Below are 26,846 nucleotides of genomic sequence, written 5' to 3' on the forward strand. Positions count from 1 at the left end.
AGCTTCCCTGAGTCTGCTCTGCTGCCATGGCTCTAATTAACTTTCTGCAACTAATGGACCCCAAAATACCTGTTTGTCTTTTAATACAAGCACCTCATCCATTCTTATTTAACTGAGACTTGCAAACTCTGAAACCTAATAATATCTCCATGCCTTTAGAATTCTCTAGAGCCTACTTAAACTAGCTTTATGCCAACGTATTAGCAACAAGCTAATGTAAGATTCTGTAAGAATCTAGACTAGTTGGCTTAAACAAAAGGTCTGAAAACTACTGTTGTGTAGGTATTTATAGTGGATTTTCCACACAGTATATATGTATTTGAATGACACTTCTATGAAATACTGTGCATAGATTTTACTTGCTTTTATTTTTCTCATTCCCTAAGAAAAACCTGAAAGCAAATTTCAGAGGAATTAGCCTATTTTGTTCTTTGTACAGTAGCCAGAACAACAACAACAACAACAACAACAACAGAGAGAGAAAAAACATATTCAAAAATAAAATAATAAATTTTCTTTTGCAACTCTATTGTACATACCTGCATAGACACTTTAGGCTACAATAATGAGCTCCAAACAGATTTATTACAACAAATTGAAGAGATTAATGAAAACGTGATGTACATTTCAGAGACATTCCTTAGGGGTAATGAACGTTCTTTCATGCTAATGTGGGTGTTAACTTACTTTGTAAATTCCCAAATACATTCTTAAAAGACTGCTGGTACTATCAACCATTTTATATACTACAGACATTTTGTATATAAACTATTATTATGTTTTAACTGGTTTTCAAAAATATTCATTGAACTGAACTGGAAAACAGAAGTTCTTTTCAGAATAAAAGTTTTTGTCTTACCAAATGTAGAAAGCTGTCTGGAACTTAAAGCCTTTCTCTGAAACAAGCTTTTAAGTACTGTTTCTGATGGGAAAAAATTGTCGTGGCAAATGGGAAACATGAAAACTGAAGAACACAAACATATACAGGAGGATAAATAAACTTAATAAATATAGCAACTTGTTAAATATCCAACAAAAGCGAACCCATTATGTAAGTTCAGTAAAACAAAAAAAAAAAGTCATTTTTGAACACTTATTTTAGAATAAGTGACTAAAATACTTAAATTTCTATGTGGTGATTTCTTTAAGTGGAAAAGTATTTCTAAGGCAACATGAACGATTTGCAAAAAAAGAGGAGAGATGATAGCAAACAACAAGGGCAAACATTAGTGTCATAGAATATGTCACAGAGGAGGTACATAACACAAAGCAGTATACTTCTGAATGAAGTATACCTGTCTCAGGTACCTGAAATTTGGTATGCAGTTTTATGTACTATAATCCACAAATAGACTGTATCAAAAGAGATAGCCATGTCTCCTATTTATTCCATTGCCCATGTATTCCTTTGCCCTTCTTTGCACTGAATCTTGAAAGTCTAGAGGGTAAGGTTTAAAAAATAATCACTTTGCTTTTGTGAAGGTTTTTTCATTACCTTCTGTTAATTTTTGGATCATCTGATTCATTCTGCAGTCTCACAATAACCACCTCTGATGCAAGGAAACCAGCAGGAACAAGTAGCTACAAGACGGCTAAAGGAGGGTGAGAAGGGTCACCATGTTCTGTTGCAGCTCACAGTCAGATCTACCTACTCTAATCCTTGACCAATTTGTAGACCTGTCAGTGTTTTTCTTTCAAAATAAATAACATTGCAGTGCTTGAGTAGAGACTAGCAAAAGGAGGCATGCAACAGAAGTGCTTCTGTGCTTGGAGTAATGTGCTGCGCCTATACATGTCAAATGATTAAACAGTCTCATCATCTCCTTTACAGCCAGGGGAGTATCTACCTTCTAGTCAAACTTGATATGAAAACTCTTACTGGCCATACCAGGGTTGTGAAATACTAGATGTTGTATGACATCTAGGACTGTGGACGCAAGTGAAACAATTACATGGAGCTACAACAAAAGTGAGTATGAGGAAAAACTAAAAATACATGCCATTAACCTGAAACTTAGCAAATATGATTTGGACTTGTCTACAGATATTTATTTGTGTGATTGTTCCATGCTGGCCAGTTATCAGTGCAGGAAAATAGTACCTCAATTCAAAACATGAATTTAGACTTTTTAACTTTAAAAAACATGTTCTTAATACATGGGAGAAATGAAAAAGTTAATTGCCTTGCAAATCAGATTGAGAATAAAAAGAATAAAATGAATAAACAAACAAGTAAAGATCCAAATAATATTTACTGATTAATGGGTTGCCAGGAAAAGTTTCAGAGAAAGTACAAGAAGTTTTTAGCAAGAATGTCATAAACATTTAAGATAAGCTCAGGCTCCAGACTCCAAATGTCTAACTGTAAGTGTCTGCATATAGGTATTTAAGCTTCTATAACAGAAGTAGGGCTTAGTTGAATTGTCATAATTTCCTAATTTGCCTTTGTTTCTAGTGCAATTTGAGATAGTACACTACCTTACCTGAGCTCCAGCTACCAACCTGGTAGGGCAGAGGTTAGCTGCAGATCCAACATCATGTAGACGTCTCAAATACCCTAAGGAGTTTCCAGGGACATTTGATACTGATGTTTGCCTATGAGAAACTACCCTCAAGTTAAGGGTGTTGGAATCGGATATTTCACTTTAAGGTAGGTATCTACAGTTGGTCAGATGAATAGCTCTCTAAATCAGTGAGCTGCCAGCACAAGCAAACTGAATCCCATGACTAAATTTAAAAGCCTGCAGTCTCAAGCTGAATCCAACCCATAACATTTAGAGACTTAAGTTAACACAGATAAATCCTGCTCTAAATCTTCCATAATGAGGGAAAAGGGAATGGTATAATGTTCTCAATATTCTAGGCAATTGAACTGATACTGTTTCTACTATTTGTTGCAAAGCTGTATAAAGAAAAATATACCAAGTGCTTTGAGATACTTTTTTTTTTTAAATATGATCTCAAATTGCAGCGTTTTCAATAGATAATGTTATCAAAGTATGAGTATAGCAATTAATTAATTGGCTTCAGAAGAGAGACATCACCACACAGAAAGATTGACAATTGGCTGAAGGAGGCTTCGCACTTCTGTTGAGATATCTTGCAGAAAAGAGGTAGTATGAATGTCATCATTTTGTTCAAGCAACACTGAGGCATAGGAAGATTAATCAGAGTCACAGCAAAACAGGTTGTTTGTTTTTTTTTTTTCAGTATGCATGAGTATCACTCACCAAACTTTCTCTAAATCTAAATTTCAAGAGAGTACACTATCTATTCCAGTAGTGCTCATATCAAAGATTCAGCCATTTGAAAATAAGCAAATAAATCAGCCCCTGCTCACATGCTTTGGATTCAGGCCTGTGCTGTGAGTTTAGAGATTAAGGGGAAGAAAACTATGTTGGGGAATTTTATCAAAGTGCAGGGACTCTTTTCTTCAGGGAACACTGTTCTTTCTTTTTGCTCATGCTCATTGCCCGGGCAACAGCTTATGTGGTGATCAGTCCTCACCAACATAAAGCATTAGCATAAAACTGTACAGATTTAGCATTAATATGTACAGGCTTATGGGTTCCAAGAAAATTTGTCTTCTCATGGCTTCTGTATTTGTCATCTTTCTAAAATGTACTGTAAGCAAAATTGACCTCAACGTGGACCATCCTCAAGGCCTCTGCAATGTGAACAGACTCAAAATGGGATTTAAAGGATGCAAGAATATTGGTCTGAGTTCCTGGATAGTTGAGGAGAAGATTAAGTGTAACTCAGCATAGCTAGTGAAGATTATTCTTTTCTTATTCAATTTATTCACCCCTTATACCAATGTTACAGGGGATAATCCCAGTGTAGGTCATTTGTGGATAAAGGTTCAAATTAAAAGACTCCTTTTCTTCTAATTTTTTTCTCTCTTACTTTTACACTTATTCATGTATGAAGCAGTCATTCTCCTGTTGGATCTGATATGCTGGTGAACTCTCAGGCTCTGGACACCTGGGTGTGCAGTACTCAAGACTTGGAGCCAAGCTCCAGGTTTGCATGTTTAGGCTCTTACCCTAAGGGAGAAGGAGGATGGAGGAAATGGCACAGAAGGAAAAAAAAATAACGTCACTCAAAGATCTACACCTATAACCAATCCCTTCCATCTCCTTTGCATTGCCAGAATGGCATAAAGTGTCTGGGGTGGGATCTGACCCTAAACACATAACTTTGCTCACTTCCTCAGGAGGTCTTTTGTCGTGAAATAAGCTGCTGAAATTACGTATCATTTTATCTGTGCGTGTAACCAGATAAATTCTTTAAAGGTGGCAAAAGGCTGGAACAGGTTGCCCCATCCTTCAAAGTGTTCAAGGCCAGGTTGGATGGGGCTTTGAGTAACCTGTCTAGTGGAAGGTGTCCCTGCCCATGGCAAGGAGGTTGGAACTAGATGATCTTTAAGGTCCCTTCCAACTCTAACCACTTTATGATTCTATGATAACTTCCAGTTTTTTCCTGATCAGCACCTTCTGATCTACAAGAAAGAGGTTGCTGGTTTGGGTTGAAAAAACACTAGACAGAAACACTCTTAAATATATTGCAGGATTATTTCTTCTTCATGGCCTTGCTTACATGTTTCATCACACACTATCCCTACCCCTTTCATATTAAAAGGACCTGTGCCTCAGCTGTCCATGGCTCCCTGGGTCACTGTGGACATCTGAAATCCCTTCTGTACTACTTTCAAGACTACATTCAGTCTAAAGTCAAACTCTTTCAAGATTTGAAGTAGGCATAAAATACGTCATCCATCATAAAAATACACAATAAATTATATAATAATAGAGCACATTCTTACACAATTTCTATCTATAGCCTTTTGACCACATTAAGACTCAGATCCAAGTCCTCTGAAGCATCCATTCAATATTGTTTAGCACATGACTTTTCTTTGGGTCACTTTTCTCTGCCCTTAACAGGTCCTGCATGCAATAAAATAACTTTTTTAAAATCAAAAATAACCACTTTCAGGTGTGTTCTCTTCCCAGATGTACCTAGGAGACTGGTTGACTCAGCATCTGTTTTTCATTTCATTCAGCTTTAAATTTCAACTTGTTTCACCCGTGTGTGTGTGTGTGTCTCTTTTTTTATAATTTATATGTGAACTGATTGCAGATGCTGCTTGATTTAGGAGTATCCTATCTGCCAACAAGCTAGAAACTTATTCCTCCTTCAACACTTTATTTAGAAATTGCTTGCCTAGTCTTTCTGCAAGACAGACTAATTTGGAGCTACTTCAATCATCTAACACTGTCAATGCATAATGCTTAGCATTTATTTCAAAAGTGTGCATGTAAAGCTCACAGCCAGAAGATCAGAATGGGAAATGAAATCTCACAAAATCCATTTCTGCTCTCCAGTCCATTTGGTGATGAAACTAGAAAAGTATTGTAACAGAGAGCTTTGTTGGCAAACTGACCTACTTCAATTCCCCTAATGACACCCATTACTTAAAGTTATTGTATATAAGCTTAAGTTTTCAGCAGTAGCTCTTCCAAAGAGGTTACCAGAGGAAAATGAGTTTTGATCTTGCAGATGAAATTATTTTCAGGGAACCAAGATTCTTCATGGGTCCCAGGTGTTCTTGTTTCCCCTTGTTATGGGAATGCTAAGAGACAGCATGCTGACAAAACTGGCAGAAACTTTCATGTGAGAGAGAGTTGAGAACAGTAATGGACAAAATGAAATAGAGAATCTAGGCATCTGCTATTTGATACCTGAGTCAATAAACTAGGACAAGTTTTAACACATCTTGGCATGATCAGGAAAAACTGCAAAGACATAGGGGACTCTTCTGCTATTTAGGTATGTCTTTCTGGACCTCCATGAGGTATATAACAAAATCTATCTTTTATGTTATGAAATACGGATCATTTAGGGCTCCAGCGCTCAATGGAACAGATGTCTCCAAGAAAACTTTGTGCAGCGTGATTGTCCAGAAAAATGGCCATCCATGAAATGGGCAGATACTACCAAATATTTTCTGTCTTGTTTTATTAATAAGAAAAAAATGTGGTTACAGAAGTAATTTTACCCTATTTTCTTACAAAGTCTTTTTTATTATGATATGTTTAACTAATGATCACCCTATTTTATCAAATTAAGTTTTCTCTGTGTGCTGGTTTTGGCTGAGATAGTGTTAATTTTCTTCATAATAGCTTATTTGGATTTGCGCTGAAAACAGTGTTGATAATAAAGGGATGTTTTAGTTATGGCTGAGCAGTGCTTACACAGAGTCAAGGCCTTTTCTGCTCCTCACACTGTGTCGCCAGTGAGCAGGCTGGGGATGTACAAGAAGTTGGGAGGGGACACAGCTGGGACAGCTGACCCCAACTGACCAAAGGAATACCCCATACCATATTACGCCATGCTTATCAACAAAAGCTAGGGAAAGAAGAAGGAAGTGGGGACATTTGGGGCTATGGCATTTGTTTTGCCAAGTAACCGTTACACATGATGGAGCCCTGCTTTCCTGGAGATGGATGAACATCTGCCTGCCAATGGGCAGTAGTGAATGAATCCCCTATTTTGCTTGCACGCGCAGCTTTTGCTTTACCTATTAAAGTATCTTTATCTAAATCCACAAGTTTTCTCACCCATCCAACTGTGGGGGGAACGAGCCAGTGGGTGTATGGGGCTTAGCTGCTGTCTGGGGCTAAAGCACAATACTCTGTTTAGATGCAGTTTTCAAGTACTTGCAAGGAGGGTAGTGCTGTCTGGTAGGGAACTGATGAGAGAGCTTTTTTGTTTTCCAGTGTTTTGTTTGGAATCTCAAACCCTGGATATACTAAATTTATACTACAATTCACAAGCCCAGATTAGTTTCATCCCATCTTTTGAAACAACAAAACATCGTCCCTGGAAGTGTTCAAGGCCAGGCTGGATGGGGCTTTGAGCAACCTGGTCTAGTGGGAGGTGTCCCTGCCCATGGCAGGGCATTGGAACTAAATGATCTTTAAGCTCCCTTCCAACCCTAACCATTCTATGATTCTATGATTCAATCCATTCACAGATTGCAGTAATTAGGCTAGAATTTCTCCAAGATAATAATTCTCTGCTTGAGTTTCTCCCCCCTATAGCTGAATAAAATGGAGACTTGCCCCTATTCAAGCTTTTAAAAATGTCCTTAATATTAGTGAGTTATCTGACATTGTATTACAAAAATACCAGGAGAAACCAGTTTTCATACTCACAGGATTTTTTTTATTTTCTACTTATGAAAAAAAAGCTGTTTTATAATTGTCCTTTGTCAGTATGGGATTCAAATTGAGTTAATGACTGACTCAGTTCAGTCACTTGGTAAAATGAAAGAAAGCTTGTCAAAAATAATGGTGGATTGTTGTTTTCTCTGGCCAGATGCTTTTTGTTGTTAGAAGCATCAGCAGGATATTTGTAAGACAATGGTGGCAGAATCAATACCTTTAACAGAGAAAATACATGCTGAGGAATAAATTGAGCAAAATTTTACACTACAATGAATGAGGACTGATATGTCTGCTGCTAAGTCTCAACTTAACCAGTATGTGCTTATGCATCCTATCAGAGATCTTGCTCATATGAATGCAAAAACATTCTGGTAGAAAAGTACAGAAGTTCAGCACAGGTAGCCACTACTTTTCAGTAAATGTGTAATGATAGGCCTAGTGTCTCTCTCGGTCATTGAAGACAGTCTGTGACGTGCACTTTCCACAGCGTCAATGCCAGTGTATCTGGGAGCCAAGCTATAAAAGGAGCTATCTCTTAATGCAGTAAAACAGTAGGAAACCATGAGTAGGACAGAAGCTTAGGATGTTCAAGGATTAGATAAAATATTACCAGCACTTATATTGTTTTCTGGGTAAAAAGAAGGAAAGGGAAAGCTTTCCTTTATGCTTTTCCTGGTTTCACAGAAATTATGTGAAAAAATATATAGAACGAGATGTATTAAAAGTAGTATGTTTCCTCACTCCAGTAATGTAATGTTTACTCTTCCAGTGCTTTATGTAGCAATACCAAAGGCAAATACTGCTTATTTGAAATAACACTAAAGAGGAGAGGGAGCTATGACATATGGGGGATTTTTGTGCTCAGGACATAGGGATCAAAGTACTGAGAATTAATGTATGTGAGAGACAGAGTCCATAAGAGATCTGTAAAGAGACAGGAGGTCTGTGATTCTTTCTGCTGAGGAGTGGAAGGACTAACTGTTGAGATTTTTATTTTTATTGTTATTAAGGTCAAACAGTAGTCACGAAGACTTAGAATCACAGAATCACAGAGTAGTTTGGGTTGGAAGGGACTTTTAAAGGTCATCTAGCCCAATCTCCCCTGCAATGAGCAGGGACATCTTCAATTACATCAGGTTGCTCAGAGTCCATTCTAAGCTGACATTGGTTGGATCATAGACTTCTCTATGAAGGGACTCCAAGATTTGTTTTCTTTTCATGAAAGCTTTGAAAACCTGACTTCATAAAGATTGTCCCCTCAGGAGACACACATGACTTACTGAGCTTCTATGTGACCTATGAAAGTCACATATATTTGATGGAGAGTAAGACAACCCAAATCGTTCTTGCTGAGGGAAACAGTGTATGCCTAAGTATGATATACTGAAACTTTTCTATGATTCTGTGATATGAGAAAACATGGCAGACTAATGAAAGATTACGGGAACAACTTTCCCTTTGGGATACACATACTGGACACAGAAGAGACACCCCGTAACACATAAGGGTTTGTGCTTACATTCATTTTTCTGTAACTTCCACTATTTTCTTAAGGACATTTTGTCACTAAGATGTTTTAGGGCAGTTATGTGAGAATAACTTTTGTTTCAAAGTTGGTAGAAATATATTTTATATATAAAAACATGTTATATATATTTTATATATATATTCTGAAAATATACCTCTATTGATCCATTTGCAGTCAATCTTGTATTTTGTGAGCATCGTTTGGTGTGCAATGCTTTTCATTCATGTAAAAATCTCCCCACTTTCAAAACTTTTTTGCACTACTTTCATTATCCAATATGTTTTTCTCCTTTTTTTGGTAATTATCTTTATGCGTGACTAACAAATGGACCTAGGGTAACTGTTCTAAGACGTTCTCTCTGTAGTACCATCCCTCTTCATATTTCCCTTCTGCAAGTATGGTCACACCGATCCAATTGGCAACACCTTTTTTCTCTATCGCACCATGGATGAGATAGCTGGAGACTAAAATAATTGTCAGTGTGGGAGCTAAGATTTTCTTTACAGAATAAAGAAAAAGAATCTGTAATCTAAGATACATGCATCAAATAAAAGAACATGCTAAAGAAAACCTGACTATATGACTAAGAGGTCTGGGTTCACAGTTTCAAGGAGGTAGATCTTTTCTACTTTGTCCCTGGATTATTTTCCAAACTGTGACCCTCTGCTTTTCTTTCCCATCATGATATTTCTGCATAATTTCCTCTATACACAGGGTTCCAACTATTTTTATGTAAATGACTCAGTGTTTCTCACTTTTTGCTTCTGACCTCTTTCCTTTGTTTAATCCATCATCTATGATATCCATTTTAACACGGTTCATAATGATGTTCCTGTTTTCTTGTAATAATCCTTAGGGGGACTGCTGAAAATAGGATTATTCATATGAATAAGGCAATTGGATTTTAGCTTTTGAGCTCTTCTATCTTGGTTTTGAATCTGAGAAGGACAAGGTGCAAGACTGTTCCTATCAATGAGTTGCAAAATTGTTCTGTAGTTTATGCAGCTCTGTACATTTCTTTCTTGTTAAATATTTAAAGAAAACATGCAAGGAACTGTTGTACATAAGTTTCAAAGGATCTTATACTCATTTGGTACAGACTTTTGATACTGCACAAAACCAGGGCATATGACCTTTTAAAGAAATTCATTGAAGTTTCCTTTTTTTTTTTCTAGCCCATATTTTTCAGAGAGAGATTTTCAGAATCTCATTTCTCTGCTTGACGTTAATTTTAATATGTGATTTAAATGTATTCACAGTAATTTTATATTTATTTTGTGTCTATATTGTCCCATAGCCTAATCTTATTTCTAGTGCTAATATTTGCATCAACACCCTTGTACAAGCTGCCCAAGGGTCTTTAGAAGCACAGTCGTAGCAGCCAGACATACATTACCAGAGTTAAATGCACACAAATTTCCCATCTCAGCACCAAATCATAAAAGCAGTACTGGGTAGTAACACGACCACACACACCTATCTGTCATCAGTAAGTGGATGGTAACCAGCAGTTAAATCTACACATCTAAATGTGGTTAATGATTCTGGTCCCACAGAGCAAATAGTGCAGTCATTTGTAGCCACTACCTTGACATCAGGCTGCCATACTCACACTATCTATTACTTAAAAAGTACTCCTGTGAATTAAATGTGGTGGCCCTGATGGCCTTGCATGATGGTTTAGTTATTTTTTGGGGGGTGCTTTCTGGCAGTTGAAGCTGTCTGGAATACCTGTGAAGGCTGTGCTGCAATTCATTAGGGTAGTTATTTTTAAACAATAAAATTGAAGATATATGCCACTTAGCAGACAGTGTAGCGTAAGGGCATGTGACAGTGTTCAAAGCCTGCTAGGATAATGTTAATAGACTCCACAAAGTACAGTGTATTTGAGATACACTGAAAACTGGAAGCAGTCTTTGCACTTAATTGCCACCAGAACTACACCAGATTTTTGTTCTAAAACAGTCTAAAGATTTGCTCCAAAAGAAGTCCTGGGAGTGACTTAGCACTTCATTGGATGATGAGGACTGAAGAGTAGTCTGTGCTAATTAACAGTGCAGAATTACTGGGAATCTACCATATTCTCTCAAAATGTCCTGTCAATAAGTAAAGTTATTTGTTATCAACAAAGGGAACAAGGTACAGTTTGTCAGTTTAGCATAAAGCATTTCACAAAATAAGGTCCTAAATCATGGTGAACATTCCATACCATCAGACTTTCAATATCTGTTGTTTGCATGTTGAGAATCCAAATGAACCACGATCCATTGAAATTTTGAAGGACAGCGGTGCTCTGCATAATTGCAAAAATTTCTGAGCTTAGGTAACTATTGTTATATGGAAGATAATATAAAGAGAGAATCTAGAACCCAAACACAAAAGAAAGACTTAATGATCTTAATTGCTCAAAAGCTAATGAGTGTACTGATGATACAATGTGCTACATTTACAGTGCTCATTGTTGGAGGTTCTGATCTACCTAGTCTGAAGCAAAATCACACTGCTTGGCTCCCCCACCTTTCTTTTCTTAGACCTTTCATTAGTTATTTTTTCAGGTGTCCTACGTTTTAAAGTGTTTTTTATATGTACTAATGACTAGTGTGTGTGTGTATCTATCTATCTATCTATCTATCTATCTATCTATCTATCTATCTATCTGTCTGTCTGTCTATCTATATCTATGTACCTACATCTACGTCTACATCTACATCTATCTATATCTAATCTCAGTCAATCACATCTTTGCAAGTTTCTCCTATTTTTCTAGCCATGATTCATGATTTCTAGCCATGATTCATGATTTCTAGCCATGATTTCTGAGGCATCAATAATAACTCAGACAATGTTTTACTGTAATTTTCCAAACTATTGATTTTTAAACATTGATGACCACAGTACTTTGAGAAGTTTAGCTTTAGTTTTTCTCATTATTACATTCATTTTTTTTCTAATGATCTTGTCATTGCATTTATAACTAGTTCAGAAAATTTGTCATGTTTTTACTAGTTTCCTTTTAGAATTATTCTTATTTTAGGAATACCCCTTCTGGGGATCTTTTAATAATTGAAAAAGTTAGAAGCTGTATCAGTTAGGTTGTCTTCCGCAATTAATTCTTAATTTCAAGGAAATATTAGAATAAGAAAAAAAAAAACAATCAAACAAACAAACTGTTCAATACATTAATAACTTGAAGAATCATTTCATTTAAAATGATGATGGCTGTTAAAAATATTAAAACAAGTTCTTTCTAGTCCAAGGAAAACATAAAAGTGAAATGTATTAATTGACTGGGTAGAAAGAACATGTCTGCTTTGATTTAATGATGGAAAAGCTAATGATTTTTGTGTGTTACTAGATTTATTTTGAAAACTCAGAAGGAATACAATCAGAAATGAATAATGTGTTTCACATCATAGTAAAGAAGTAAATGTCAAAAAAAAATATTTTATCAGGACAATTAATTTATAACAAATACAGTTCAGCATAGTTTTATTTAAAAGTTTTCATGAGAAAAGGGAGATATTGCTACATTTGTTGAAAAACTATAATGCTTACAGATTATCAAGATTTATAGCTGTGGGTTATATGCTTTCCTAGAATAAGCACTCATTCTGAAAAGCAACACGATGAAGGAAAAAGCAGTATAAAGTAAATATTTTTTTTTAAGTCAGAAGAAAAAAAAAGGAAATTTAATTTAATTATATATTATTACCATTGGTTTAATATTAACTCCCATCATCCATGAATTAAATTCTGTTTAATAAGATGATACCAAGTTTGGGAACATTCAAAGAATATCTTTTCTCTCTGTTTGTTTGTTTGTTTGTTTATTTGAGTGATTGTTTTATTTGTGTCTCTGTGAGTGTGTGTTTGCTTTTATCTTGTAGCTTCCCCATTTTCTTTCATCTTTTTTTATCTTCAACTCATATAAAATTTGCAGAATTGACCAGGTATGAGATAGTTCATTACAATATTTAAAATGTACAGTTTAATTTTGTAATTTAAAATCACAAAATTTCAGTTCTAGTAACACTTACTTACATAACCATATAATCATAGAACAATTTAGGTTGGAAGGGACCTTTGGGGTCATCTAGACCAAAGTCCTGCTCAAAGTAGAGGGGAAAAAAGTCCTTAACCAGTCAAATTCTAAATATCTACAAGGATGGAGATTCAACAGCTTCTCTCGGTAGCCTGTTCCAGCATTTGACTGCCTTCAAGATAGGAATTCTTTTCTTATAAGTGATCAGAATTCCTCTTGTTTCAACTCATGAGAATGGCCTCTTCTCATGACCCCACCTGGAGTAATGTGTCCAGCTTTGGAGTCTCCAACATAAAAAGGACATCACCTGTTGTAATGGGTCCAGAGGAGGGCCACAAAGAAGACAGGGCTATGAAGACAGACTGAGAGTTGGGGTTGTTCAGCCTGGAGAAGAGAAGGCTCCGAGGAGACCTTATAGCAGCCTTCCAGTACCTAAAGGGGGCCTATAGGAGAGATGGGGAGGGACTTTTTATCAGGGAGTGGAGCAATAGGATGAGGGGTAATGGTTTTAAACTGAAAGAGGGGAGATTTAGATTAGATATTAGAAAGAAATTGTTAACTGTGAGGGTGGTGACAGACTGGAACAGATTGCCCAGAGAAGATGTGGATGTCCGCTCCATGAAAATATTCAAGGCCAGGCTGGATGGGGCTTTGAGGAACCTGGTCTAGTGGGATTTGCCCCTGCCAACACCCTGCAGGGGAGTTAGAACTAGATGATCTTTAAGGTCCCTTCCAACCCAAACCATTCTATGATTCTATGATTCTCGTTCCCCTGTGGAAATCCAGGGAGAGTTTAGTCCTTTCTTCTGTACAACTAGTCACTAGGCAGATAAAGATGGCAAATACATCCACACACCAAGCCACCCCTGACCCAGCCTTTTCCAGGTTCAACACAGTTCCTTCAGCATCTCATTTGGATGTCTTTGACTTGAGTATATAGCCTATTATATACTGTAACACAGCAAAACGAGAAGGACTACTAACAATTAAAAGCTTGTCAGAGCTCTCTAATGACCCAAACTTCTGAAAATAGATTAAATAATAAATTAGAAATGGGGGTAGTTTGCATGAGATTTTATTTTATTTTATTTTATTTTATTTTATTTTATTTTATTTTATTTTATTTTATTTATGTTATTGTTGGCTAAGACTAAAATGACGCTTCATTTTTGTTTTCAGAATGATTTTATGCATGATTTGACTCACTTTTCTGAAGAAATTTAGAACACAGGTGATTCAGCTGCACTGAAAAAAAGACTGCTTATGGATTTAGGTGTAGGCAGGTGTCAATAAATATTTGTCTAAATTGTTTTCTGTAGCTACTCTCTGTAGCTGGGGCACAGAAGACAAACTTCTTGTCTGAGAAGAAAAAGTGAGGGGTTTTGTTTGTTTGCTTTGATGTTTTCGCTTTTTTTTGTTTTGTTTTGTTGGTTGTGTTTTGTTTGTGCTGTTTTTTGGTTGGTTGGTTGGTTCGGTTTGTGTGGCAGTATGCTCCACTCCCAGCGCTGCTTAAGCAATCACCACCAGTGGCAGTCACCATGGCATCTGACCTAAGTTGGACTTCAGGGAGATGGATGGCAACACAGTAGCCAAGGGCTGTCTTTTGCACTGACTTAGTCATCTTGCTGGTATGCAAATATGACTATAAGTCAATCATCTTACTCCATAAATAGTGGACAGCCAAGGGCCCGTTGAGCTCTCCTGCACAGCAGTGGGCTGCGTACCAGGATCTCCCCTTGAGTAGGGTCGCCTCTAAGGTTACTCCTTGAGGCTGAGAGATTCCTTATTGTGTCAGATACTCCGTAAGTGAATTGGGAATGAGAGTGCTGAACCTTTGTAATGTCAGCTGAGTGATATAAAGGACTGATTACACATATATAATCCTTTAGACAAAAACTGTTGACCAAGTCTGTGACTAAGTCTGGATCCAGCCGCACCTAGACCCCTCTCTGAGAAGGAGTTTAGAAAGCAAGAGGGTCTTCTCTGAGCCTCATGACTCAACGGGAGGGTCTACCTAACAGTTTTGTCTGACCCTGCCTTCTATGCAGTAAATAATCAAGTGTACCTTGCCATCTAATTTTGTTAAACTACTATTACATTTACCATTGAACTTTGTTAACTCACTGTCTTATGTCAATAAAATATATTGTTGCTTCTTTCTTGCGAGTGAAGTGCACCACTCTTTCTGCAAAAGTTTGGTTTGTGGGTTCTGTTTGTTTGTTTGGGTTTGTTTGGTTTTTTTGTGTTTTGTTGTTGTTGTGGGTTTGGTGTGGGGTTTTTTTGGCTTTTTTACTTTATCTTGCGGCTTTATGGGTTGTCTAAGGGTAGCTTGGAAAGGTCAATTATAGGCCTGCAGGAGACCAAAATATTAGAACCCACGACTTTTAAGTTATCACAGGTTTCCTGATTTTCTTCCTTCATGAAACTGGTCTGCATGGATATGATACTTCTGTGCTCTCACTGCTTAGAATAAACACAACGTAACCAACTCATTAATCTATGCCTACCTTCAGTGGAACATTTGTGACACCTTTCGGTGTTTTACATGCTTTTTAACAACTCTTTAGTATGGTACATGTTAGATTCTCAGTTAAGGGAATCCTCCTACTCCTCAAGGACTCTTTTGCATTTGCATTTAAAAGTTACTGAATAAAATTCATAAGGAAAATTGGAAGAACATACCAGACACAAGCACTCCTCCCTCCCAAGACAGTCTCTCTGGCACTAGACTACAAAATCAGGCTTCCTCTTGCTTGGTTTCTCTCCTACCCAATAAATGTTATATTTTTTTCTGCATAATAGTATAGCTACAGCAGAGAGTACTTCCTAATGTCTACCTAAATTGGCCTCCAAAATTGTTTAAAAAGCCTGTGAATTCCCTCATATCATTATATGCTGATTGCACAGTAGTGTGAGAAGCCTCTACTAAAGATAAACTGGATTCTATATTTTTTTCCAGAGGTTTATATTACAATAAGAATTAAAGCTTTCCACTACACATTGCTTTCTGCTAAGATGTAACTGTCCAAAATCAGGTGAAAATGAAAAAAATCTATGGAGAGAAAAGCAATAAAGAAAGGTATGGTAGAAATTTAACTTGTAGATTTGTTGTATGAATACAGTAATGTAGTATGTCTCTCCATCAGTAACCTTTATGATTCACTGCTGTTTCTTCAGCTTTTGATAATACCAGAAGTGGAACACATGCTACTAAATGTAGGATTCACCTTCACAGTAGAAAGAATGCTTCAGCCACTGGGTTTTATTTGCAGAAACAGAGCTACTTGCCTATGGTATGGATACCTTAGAATCAAAGAGAGAGAAAAAGACTATGTAACTAAACCAGATACTTATAGCTGTCAGCAATTATGTTAAAACATAGGAAAGAGCATAGCTGGTGGAAAAGGTCTGGCTACAGAATTAGTGGGAAACTTACAGGATAGCAGGATAGGCATTGGATAGCCTATATGCAGAGGTAAGTGCAGTTTTTGAGAAGGGAAAAAATATACACTATAAAAGTAGATAATTAATACAGAATTTATGAGTTTGACGGGCATGGTAGTATTAATGAAAACTTGCATTAATGTAAGTGAGATCAGAATCTGGTGATTACATTGAAAGTCAGTGGAGTCAATGTGCTTTCTAGTTACAATGCACACCAGCTTTACAAACAGAGGTCAATTAAACTAGTAAGTGGGCTTTCTATTCTGAATTCTGCATGCCGCTGTGAGAGATTTATCTTAAGCACCCCTGAACTTCTTTTCATTGCCTCCTACTAGAAACATCCCAAACAAGCCCTTATAAAGGCAGAGACAAATTGAGTTGTCCTTAGCTCATTAAAAAGAAGGAATGAAATTACTATGTCACATTACACATCTCTAAAGTATAATCTAACTTAAAATAAATAAAATTAAAACAAACAAAAAAAAGCAACAGCAAAAAAAGAAACAACCCAACCAACCAACCAGAGACTTGTAACACCATCTGCTTCATTATGCCAATTTAACTGTGTGGCAGAAAGCCACTTTCCACTTTGCCTTTTGCATTAGGAAGACATGCTTAGAATTATTATATGTCCTTCCATTTTTCTATAGATCCTCCTTCCCACACACATACAAGAACATAGCTTAATAAATATTATTTTTTTTTAAATCTGCATAATCTTACATAAACACTTATACACTCACCCTGCCTATATTTTTTTTAATTATGTAAAGCTTGTATTTAGCTACTTTAAATCATACTGAGAAAATGGTATTATGAATATGAAAATGATTTCTGCATTCTTGGGACTAGAGAATTACTTTTTAGATAATTATACATGATTTCATACTATGGTACCTATTAGTCTATTGATTATGGACAGCTGGTCATGCTGGAGACATAAATTGCTTTAAATACCAAGGAGCTTTGAATGTCTAAATCTGTATTTTACTTGAATACCAACGAAAACAGGGTGTCTCTAAAAATCAGATCTGCTGGGTAAACCAGCCCCTGCTGTTTTTGCAAAGCTGATTCTTCCACTGAAGAAAGAATCTGATCTTTTATTTCCAGCTATGGAATAAATGACCTTTGGGATTTTAGTACTCTCACCCTCTTTTCATTGTCTTTGAGATATAGCTATGGCTTGTTTCCTTGATCTTCTCCAATGTTGTCTTCTGCTCCACTCATGCTCCAGCTTCTTTGCTCCTGATATCTTCCTTTCTCTACCTCCCCCACGCTGCACTCCAGAAACTCGAGAGGAGAGGAGAGGAGAGGGAGAAGGAAAAGGAAAAGGAAAAGGAAAAGGAAAAGGAAAAGGAAAAGGAAAAGGAAAAGGAAAAGGAAAAGGAAAAGGAAAAGGAAAAGGAAGGGGGAAGGGAAAAATATCATTATTAGTCCTTTTTTTAGAGCTTCTGAATGTGATCAGTGATTCTATAAGTTCAAGATACCCATGTTTTCACACAAAACTAAAAGAAGATAAGCTAAGGTTTATTTAAAAAAAAATAAATCAAAGAATCATAGAATGGTTTGGGTTGGAAGGCACCTTAAAGATCATCTAGTTCCAAACCCCCTGCCATGGGCAGGGACACCTTACAATAGACCAGGTTACTCAAAGCCCCACCAGACCTGGCCTTCAATACTTCCTGGGAGTGGGTATCCACAACTTCTCTGGGCAACATGTTCCAGTACCTCACCACCCTCAGTGTAAAGAATTTCTTCCTAATATCTAATTTATATCTATCCTCTTTAAGTTTAAAACCGTTACCCCTTGTCCTATCGCTACAATCCCCATCTTTCCTGTAGACCGCCTTTAAGTACTGGAAGGCTGTTACAGATAGCATGTTTCTGTCTAGAAATGTGAAAAGAAAAGAACATCTAGTGATATTATTCAATTACACTGATATTTTTATTGTATTTGCACTTCATTGTCACTTCCTAGAATAACAGAGATAATTTCAAGGTTGCTTTAAATATGTAGCAGCTAGACATTGCCATACTAGTGCTACAAGGTGTAATAAGTATTTTAGCTAAGTACAATGCTAATATATTTCAATAAGAAAGTTGACTTGGCAGGTACACCCCCTGAGGAGAAAGGATACTTGAAATTACAGTACTAGGGAGTCATTTTACTCAGCTCCCACAAAACCAAATCTGAATGTTTGTATGAAGATCAGGAAGTTGGCTCCCTCCATGTGCTTATTGTCATAGAACTTCCTTTCACATGGAGACTTCTTTTATCTGGAGGAAACAAAGCACTGAGTCAAAGATTATGAGCATGTAAATAAATAGAGAATGAACTGTCAAAATGGGTTTAGTTCCGTGTTTAGTACTAGAGCACAACACTTTCAGAGTGGTGCTGAGTGCCTCTTGGCAGTCCACTGCCTTCTATTGAATTCACATTCCACCTGGAATTACAACTATTACAAAGAGCTCAGCTAAGAGGTAGGAGTGTTCACACTAGCTAACTTTTCACACTAGCTCTTAGCATACAGATTACATGATTAAACTAGAAATTTATTTTTTCAGTCTGGTAAATGTGGGGGATAGACTCCTTCAGACAGTGATTCTTAGGAAATAAATTAGTAGTTTCTTTCTAATTTGTTTAGATAAGAAGCCAAAAGTTATCCTGAATGAATACAACTGTCATTATGTGTTCTTTACTGCGGATTAAGGGAACTTCTTCAGTTTCTAACAGGAGAAAAAGAGAAAAGAGCAAGGCAAGAATCTAAGTGCTACAGAAAATCCTGAAGAAAAGCAAAATGTACTGCAAGAAGAAAACAGACAGTAAGGAACAAGTCTCTGTTTTGACTAAAACTTATGACCTCCTTGGCTTCAGCCAAACTTAAAATTTCTTTGAGAAGCACTTTCAGTGTGCAGATTGGAGAGATAGCCTTTTCACCTAACTCACCAAAGTTCTCCAAGAACAGCACTGAAAAATTATCTCAAAGTCAGAAGTATTAAATATCATAAATAAATCTTTATGTACTTTTCATTTTCCAAATGAGAAGCTTGAATGCTTCAGTGATCAACCTAGTTTTCTGTTATTTATTCAGCATGTATTTTTGTTTTGTTTTATTATTTTTTACAATTTTGTTGGAAAACTTTTACTTAATTTGTATTCAGTGTCCCTAAGACTCAGTACTAGAAAGAAAGTTTAATGTGTGCACTGGGAGAAACCAAAGATGCACTGTTTAATCATAGTCTTGTACTATGTAGAAGAGATAATATCCTTACTTAGATATAGGTGACTCTCCAAATAAGTCTGTCATGTTTTAACCACAGCTGGTAGTTAGGACTTGCTCAATTCTCTGCCCTCAAAGGGGTAGGGAGAAGAGGGAGAAAAGGAGGGGAAAGGGAAAAAGAAAAAAATAAACAACAACAACAAAAAAACCTCATGGCTTGAGGTAAAGACAGTTTAATAGAATAACGTCAGAAAAGGAAAAAAATAATAATGGTAAAAGAACATACAAGATGAAGCAATACAACACAAGTCACTCTCACCTCTGGGTGAACTGGTTGTCCAGACTGCCTCGAGCAGGGATTGATGAGATTCCCACCCCCCCAGACATATACCAAGCATGACATCTATGGTATGGAATATTCCATTAGCTAGCTTTTTATGTCCATGCTCCTTCTCGGCTTCTGTGGGAAGCTGAAGAAGTCCTTGAATAATATAAACATCACCTGGCAACAACTAAAACAATATACATTATTGACATTACTTTCATACCAAATCTGAAACATAGTAGCCACTAGAAAGAAAATTAACTCTATCCCAGCTGCTTGGCTTCCCTACCCTCTAATTCCAAGATATTGGCCCCATTATCCCAGCATCAGAGCGGCCAGGTGACAAAATTTTCATGTAGTCTAGATTACTCAGTCTGCAGAGTGATGAGGGAGCAGAAGCCAGTCTCTGTATATCTGCCTTTCCTGATCCTTTCTACCCTCTTGGGAGCTACAGAGCTGGTCACGTCCCAGATGAGCAGAAAGGATCAGGAGAGGCAGATATACATATATATACACACACACACACACATATATCTATATGTGTGTATATATATATAAAATATTGGTGAATTATTCTACCTATTTCAATGCACTAAATTTGAGCCTAATCATTCTAGACTCCCTCTGTAGTTAGCAGAGAAACAAGATAATTAACTAATTAAGATTTGAGTTACCTTTCAGAGGTGCTTGTCCAGTTATCATACAGAGAGTTACAAATTCTTAATGTAATCCAGCCCTCTAACCCAGAGATGTTAAGTAACTGCATATAGTGGATTAATTTTGTAATTTGTATTTCTAGTTCTTCTACTTCTGGTAGAGACATAGATCTATAAAGGTACAATTCAACTCACCTAATTTTAAATATTTATAAATTAGCAGTATAAATCTGAGCTCCATATTTAAAGGAAAGCAAGAAAAAAAATCTCTAAAGACCAGTTCATCAGAGTATACAAGATTCTTCAGGATGGAGGAAAAAGCCACTAGAGACACTTCTTTTTTTTTTTTGTATTGAATAAAAAGGAAACTGAGACTAGGAGATCCAGCTGCAGACACCTACAGTAGGATAGATGAGGTTCACTCTTGGTTTATTTTTTTTTTTCAAGCATGAATCTTAGATTTCAGTGTATTCTAAATAATCGTATATTTCAATACTATTCACACAGACAGACCTGTGGGTTTTTTTTCTTACTTTTGATTCTAGCTGATACCAGGTTTTATGTTATTCACCACAGAACATGTACAACTAAATGTGCTATGTATGCTAATAGCCTATATTGTAACATATTTTGATCCTTTACGTAACAGTAATAAGTACCTCTACAGCTAAGTTAAAGCTGATACAGCAATATTTGTTTTTGTATGGGTCAAAAATGTAAAGCAGCCCTGTAGCCCAGTCCCTCAAATCACATTTATATACAACCATTACACCATCTGTCACAATGCAGTTGTCTGTAGCTTGGTTGTATTCAGCTTCCAGCTAGCTTCTACAGTTAAACCATTAACATTAAAAATACATCAGGCAAATGAGACAGTACTTATAAGTAGATACACAGAATCCAACTAGCCTATGGAAGTACTGTTCTTGTAATAAATATTTTTACATGATTATTCCAAATTACCCAAATATCAGGCAATCAGTACCATAGTTTGCATTTTATTATTACTTAAGGAAAAAATGAAATAATCATGCTAGTCTATATATAAACAAGCATTTTAATAGGAATTAACTGCTATGCATAGGATTTTGTTTCAAAGCAGTGTTTATGGTGTTCACTACCCACTGAAAGAAAAAGATATGACCTTATTTTTTTAATTGAAAATGGCTCAGAATAGTCTTTACTCTTCCTATGTCTGTACCAACAGGCAGGGCTTGAAATTGCGGTCTCTTTAAATAAAGTAGTAAATGCCTCGTTGGCTTGATTTTTCTTTATCAGCTTCAGTTGAAACAGGTTTCTGTATCATTGTCTAACAGTGTTTCCTGATAATCTTAAGGCAAAAACTACTTTAAGACAGAATGAAAATTGAGGACTAAAATTAACTTAACTGTAAAACTGTTATAGCCCTTACAATTATCTTCCAAGGAGGCATTGTAAATCCTACAAATTTAATTGAAATACTAAATTTATAAAATAGTATTGAGAAATTCACAGCCCCCTCCCCGTCCCCCCCAAATTCTATTAAAAATAAGAGTTTTCCCAATAAATAGATTAGAAACGTAACTATTGAAGGAGATGAAGCCACAGGAATCAGCTATCTAATTTTCCTCTTGGGTGCTTTCAAGTAAGCTGTTAGGATTAATTTAAACTTTTAACTAGAATTTTCACCATATAACCAGTCTTTTTGTATTTGCTAGTCAATATTGGCCATTAAAATCAGTTTGACTGTTGTGATTAACATTCACAGAATATTTCTGTTAATTCACTTTTGATGATAGCCACTTGATATACATCTGCAAGAGAATTAAATTATAAAATTTTAACACTTATCATTTTCCTCATTGACAATACTATGCTGCCCATTGACTACCATCTAAGAGCTCTTATGGAAGTCTCTGTGATACTACACAATTATTTTGGGAGGTGAAGGAACATACTTTACTGCAATGCAGTTTCATTCTGTTAGAGCATTTCAGACTGAATTTCAAAATATATTACAGGGAAAAAACCACAAATGTATAATCTCTGTGTTTGATGTTCTAATAATGTGCTTTGAGTACATTTTTAAGAAACGCAGATTGTTTCATACCTTTTTGTGTGTTGTCTAATCAATGAAACAGCCAGAGGAAATCAGTATCCTAAATTCATGTAGGAATCAGAATCAAAGCAGAAGCAATCTGTAAGCCATTTATGCCAGTGCTCAAAAAGACTATTAAAATCAGTTTTAGACAGCATCAGCTTCCTTCTTTTAATAGTTTGACAAAAATAAGGGTTTTCATAACATTGGAAAATGAGGTAGAAACACTGTTAAAAGGAGCAGTCCATTAATGGAAGAAAATAAAATGCTCCCATTCCAGTTTATCTGCAAGCATTTTTCTTTTCCTTGTGTTATCTATTTGAAAAACATTTAGTAATTAACTCTAAAGAAAAGGTGGAGTAATAATAAAACAATAAAAGCAGTGGTCCAGAGGAGGAAAGGAGTATTACTCTCTAGGAAGGATGTAGTTTCAGAGTTTCAAAAACCTAGTGTAAAAGGTTTTGTGTGCTAAATCATTGCATGGTTACATGGTTAAGTGGAAAGAATGGTAGGGGCACTAAAAACTTTATCAAGTGTTCTCTTTCTATAGTATGCTTACTGGGAGGATTGGCAGGAATTTCCACAAAAAACACTATTTTCCTTACTTCTCTAAAATTGTGGTGCACCAATGCCTGAAGGCAATGCAATGTAAAGGCAATGTAATGGTCTTTCATCAGCTTTCCAAGAATTATTTCCAAATAATTACAAATTCATCCCTGTAATTCCATAACAGTTATGTATAACACTGATTATTTCCTGATTGCACAGAGACCAAAATGAAGCTCACAGCTGTCATTGTTGTGATTTACTTATTAATTATAGTGGTATCTAGAGTCTCATTCTTGACTGGTGCTCCTTTATAAAAACAGAGTGATATCCTACCTCACATGGAAAAGACACCCCTGTAAGGTATAAAGTATTTACTAAGTGTGTGGTGGTAATACTGCCATAGTTATAGCTAATTATTGTAAGTACTTCCCCTGAAAGAAAGGCCATTTCCTGCTCATTTGAGACATAGTCCTTGTCCAGTTATGACATATCAATTACTGATTTAACACCTTATCTTTCTTTTCACTGTGATTAACAAAGTCTAATGCATATAGCAAAGTAGCTGTAATAAACTATACTAGTTCCTTTAGTTACATGGCTGATTCTCTTGTGATCTCATTCTTGTATGTTTATCTTTCCTTTTTTCCACCTTTTTATGATGGCTGTTTTTCAGCACTTTGCACCCTGAGGAGTCCTGGACATTATCCAAACACCATACTGTTGACATCATTGTGGTATAAAAGCACATTGACAAAGCTGATGGTATTCCTCCTCTCTTTTTTTTTCTTTTTTTCCTCTGTTTCTTGTACTCAGTTTTTGTTTTACCCTACATAGGTTAATTCATTTTTTCTCAGTGTTCATGCTATTTTTGTGGGCTGATGTATTTATATTTTTTCTGAAGGCAATGTCGTCTTTGTTATCTCTGGGAGAATATAGTCTATTCTTTGGTAATGTATTTTTTCTGCTATTTTTATTCTGTCCCATCTTGTTATTTTTTTTTCTCAGACTTACCTTTTTATCTCCCATTTCCTTCCTCTGTTCCTTCCATCATTCACAGTTTTAGACTATGTAATAGTGGAAGTTACTACAATTGCCACCTTCTTCTCATCACTGTCCAAAGATCAAAGATTTTATTTTTCTTTGTTTTTCTCTGACATTCTTTCTTCCTACTACTTTACTAACAGAGCAAAAGGCAACAACTCTTGTTGTAGATCTGCAAGTGTTGTCCCCTTTAGGCGTGTGCTTCTTCAGGTATTTATAGGAGTCAGAGAGGAAGAGTGTCTCACAGGACTGAAAATAACTAGAAATGATAGCATTGATTCATTGATTATAAATTCATCAAGCCTCAGTGGCATATACACAATGGCTATGTCCATACTACACACAAGACCAGGAATGTGCCAGCCTCTTGAATACACAGAGAAGGAACCATCTGACACATACACCATAGCAGTACTATAGTGTAACGTACATGATGTGTACAACCAAAAAAAAAGATTACAGTGTGATCAGTGATGCTCAGTGACAGCTTAGTGCATCTCCTACACCTAGTGAGAAGGACAGACAACAACTGATAAAGAAGATGCTTGGGATCAAAAGTAAAAGAAACTTGTTGGGTTTTATCCTATTAGAGCAAAGCTGGTGTACATAAAGTTTTGTAGAACAAGAAATGTGTCGGCCATAAAAGTGGGAAGGGGGCTTTTTCTATATGTTTTGAAAGATCTTAAAGCTTCCTATGTTATTCATATTATTAATTTAACTATGCTTAAGATCCTGAAGGACCAATAAATTAGACATCTCACTGCAAGTAAAGAACACCCTCTTTCTTTTAAGTTTTATAACATGAGCAGATTGAGCTATTTGAAAGTAATGAAACAACAGAGTGAGATTATTTCTTTCTAATGAATTCCGTTATGGAGCTTGCTTTACAATTTATAACCATCAGTTATTCCAGATTGGCTATCTAGAACAGTTCAGTTAATAGTTGTGTTTTTTTGAACGGTAATTAGAGAATACTATTCCTGAGACATAACCCATATAAATGGTTTCTTAAAGTAAAACTTAATAAACCATGTGTGAGTAGGTGTTAAATATGTGCATGAACATAGAAGGTAGCTAAGGCAAGCTGTTTTCCCATAGTTTAAACTTTGATGAACAAGTCCCTAAAGGTTTTTATAAAATATGCAGATATATTTCTCAGGTCAGCTTTTATAATTACAGGTGATTTGTTACTAACTTGCTCTTAAAACAATATTGTAACACTGCCTCTAGATGGTCAGAATATCTCAGTATACCAGCAGTGTTCTATTGTTTTATAAAAGAAACGTCAAACTGACTCCATCTATATCACCAACCTCCTGAGAATTTTCTAAATGAGACTCCTTAGCTTTCTAACAGAAAAGTCTAATTTCTAAAATAAGCCAGACCACTTCCTATCTTTGCCAGGAATGGTTGGAATTGCAAAAAAACACCCCAATCCCATAGAAAGTTATTGATCCCGAGATCATGAATCAGGTGTGTATTTATGACTGGGTTCCAAAATGATTTCTTAAAAATGGAAAACTGATCATACTAGGTTTATATATCATGTGCTATTTAATGAAAAGAAAAAAAAATAAGTTATTGTACATTTTCCTCCATGTATTACTTTATTTTTCTATTTGATTATTCCCTGAAAGACTGATATTTTAATCCCCCTTCTAAGACATGTAAAAATAACAAATTTTATTGGCAATTAACACTCTGGATTACAGAAATGCCACTAAGATCTATGTTAGGAAAGAAAAATGCAAATTATTAATTTACATATGGCTGTTTACTGATGCCACATAAAGAAGAAAGTTATTCTGATTGTCATGTATGTATTTTAATGCTTATAGGATTAAGGGTGAGAAGTCATATTTGCAGCAAGTCTAAATATCTAATTCTACTCCAGTCTACAGATTGAAATGTAAGTGATGTAACACGAGAGTGGACACATATTTATGTGTTGCAGATTTCCTCAAATTGCTGATTTATGTTAACTATTGCCTATAAACTGTCCCAGATACTACTGTTGCATAGCCACAGGGAGTGAGGTATTAGCTCCTACTCCTAGCTTCTGCACTTTCTCCAAGAAGCTGAGGGGAACTGTCTCCAGCAGGGATTAGGAAACAGGGATTCTCTCTCTCTTTTCTTATTCTGGCCCCCTCCACTCACTGTGAGGTGCCTTTAGACACATATAACCCTCTCTTTGCAGATGTTTTTCACAACTTTTCTTTCTCTTTCAGTAGCTTGCAATATGCACTTTTCTTCACCATTGGTCAACATTTCAACAGACCTCAATTTCTATTTGAGTAGTAGAATTAGATACCTCTACTTTGAAGACTGCCATCACAGCTTGCCACACAATGTTTCCATGAGGGGAGAAACTGAATTTATTAAACCCTGAGGTGTCCACATTAGCAGAGGGGTGCACCCACATCAAGAGTCCACCACCACTTCTTTCAACAGGTCACATGTAGCACCAGCATACCTCCAAAAACAAACCAACCCGGTATTAGAGAAAAATCCTATGAAGCATCTTCAGCATAGGAAGACTTTATATGCTAATGGACAGGAAGTCAGAGCTCATCTCATGGCACACAAGTAACACAGTAGGTTTATAGCCCTATCCGGTCCTCAGCTTTTGACTGGTAAGACAATTGTCTGACTGTCCCCAGTTGTGCTCTAAAAGCTGGTTGCTCTGCAGCTAAAATCTCTTTCTCATTTACCCAGTCACAGCATGTGTCCC

Source organism: Larus michahellis, chromosome 1 (genome assembly GCF_964199755.1).
Source record: "Larus michahellis chromosome 1, bLarMic1.1, whole genome shotgun sequence".
Taxonomy (NCBI): domain Eukaryota; kingdom Metazoa; phylum Chordata; class Aves; order Charadriiformes; family Laridae; genus Larus; species Larus michahellis.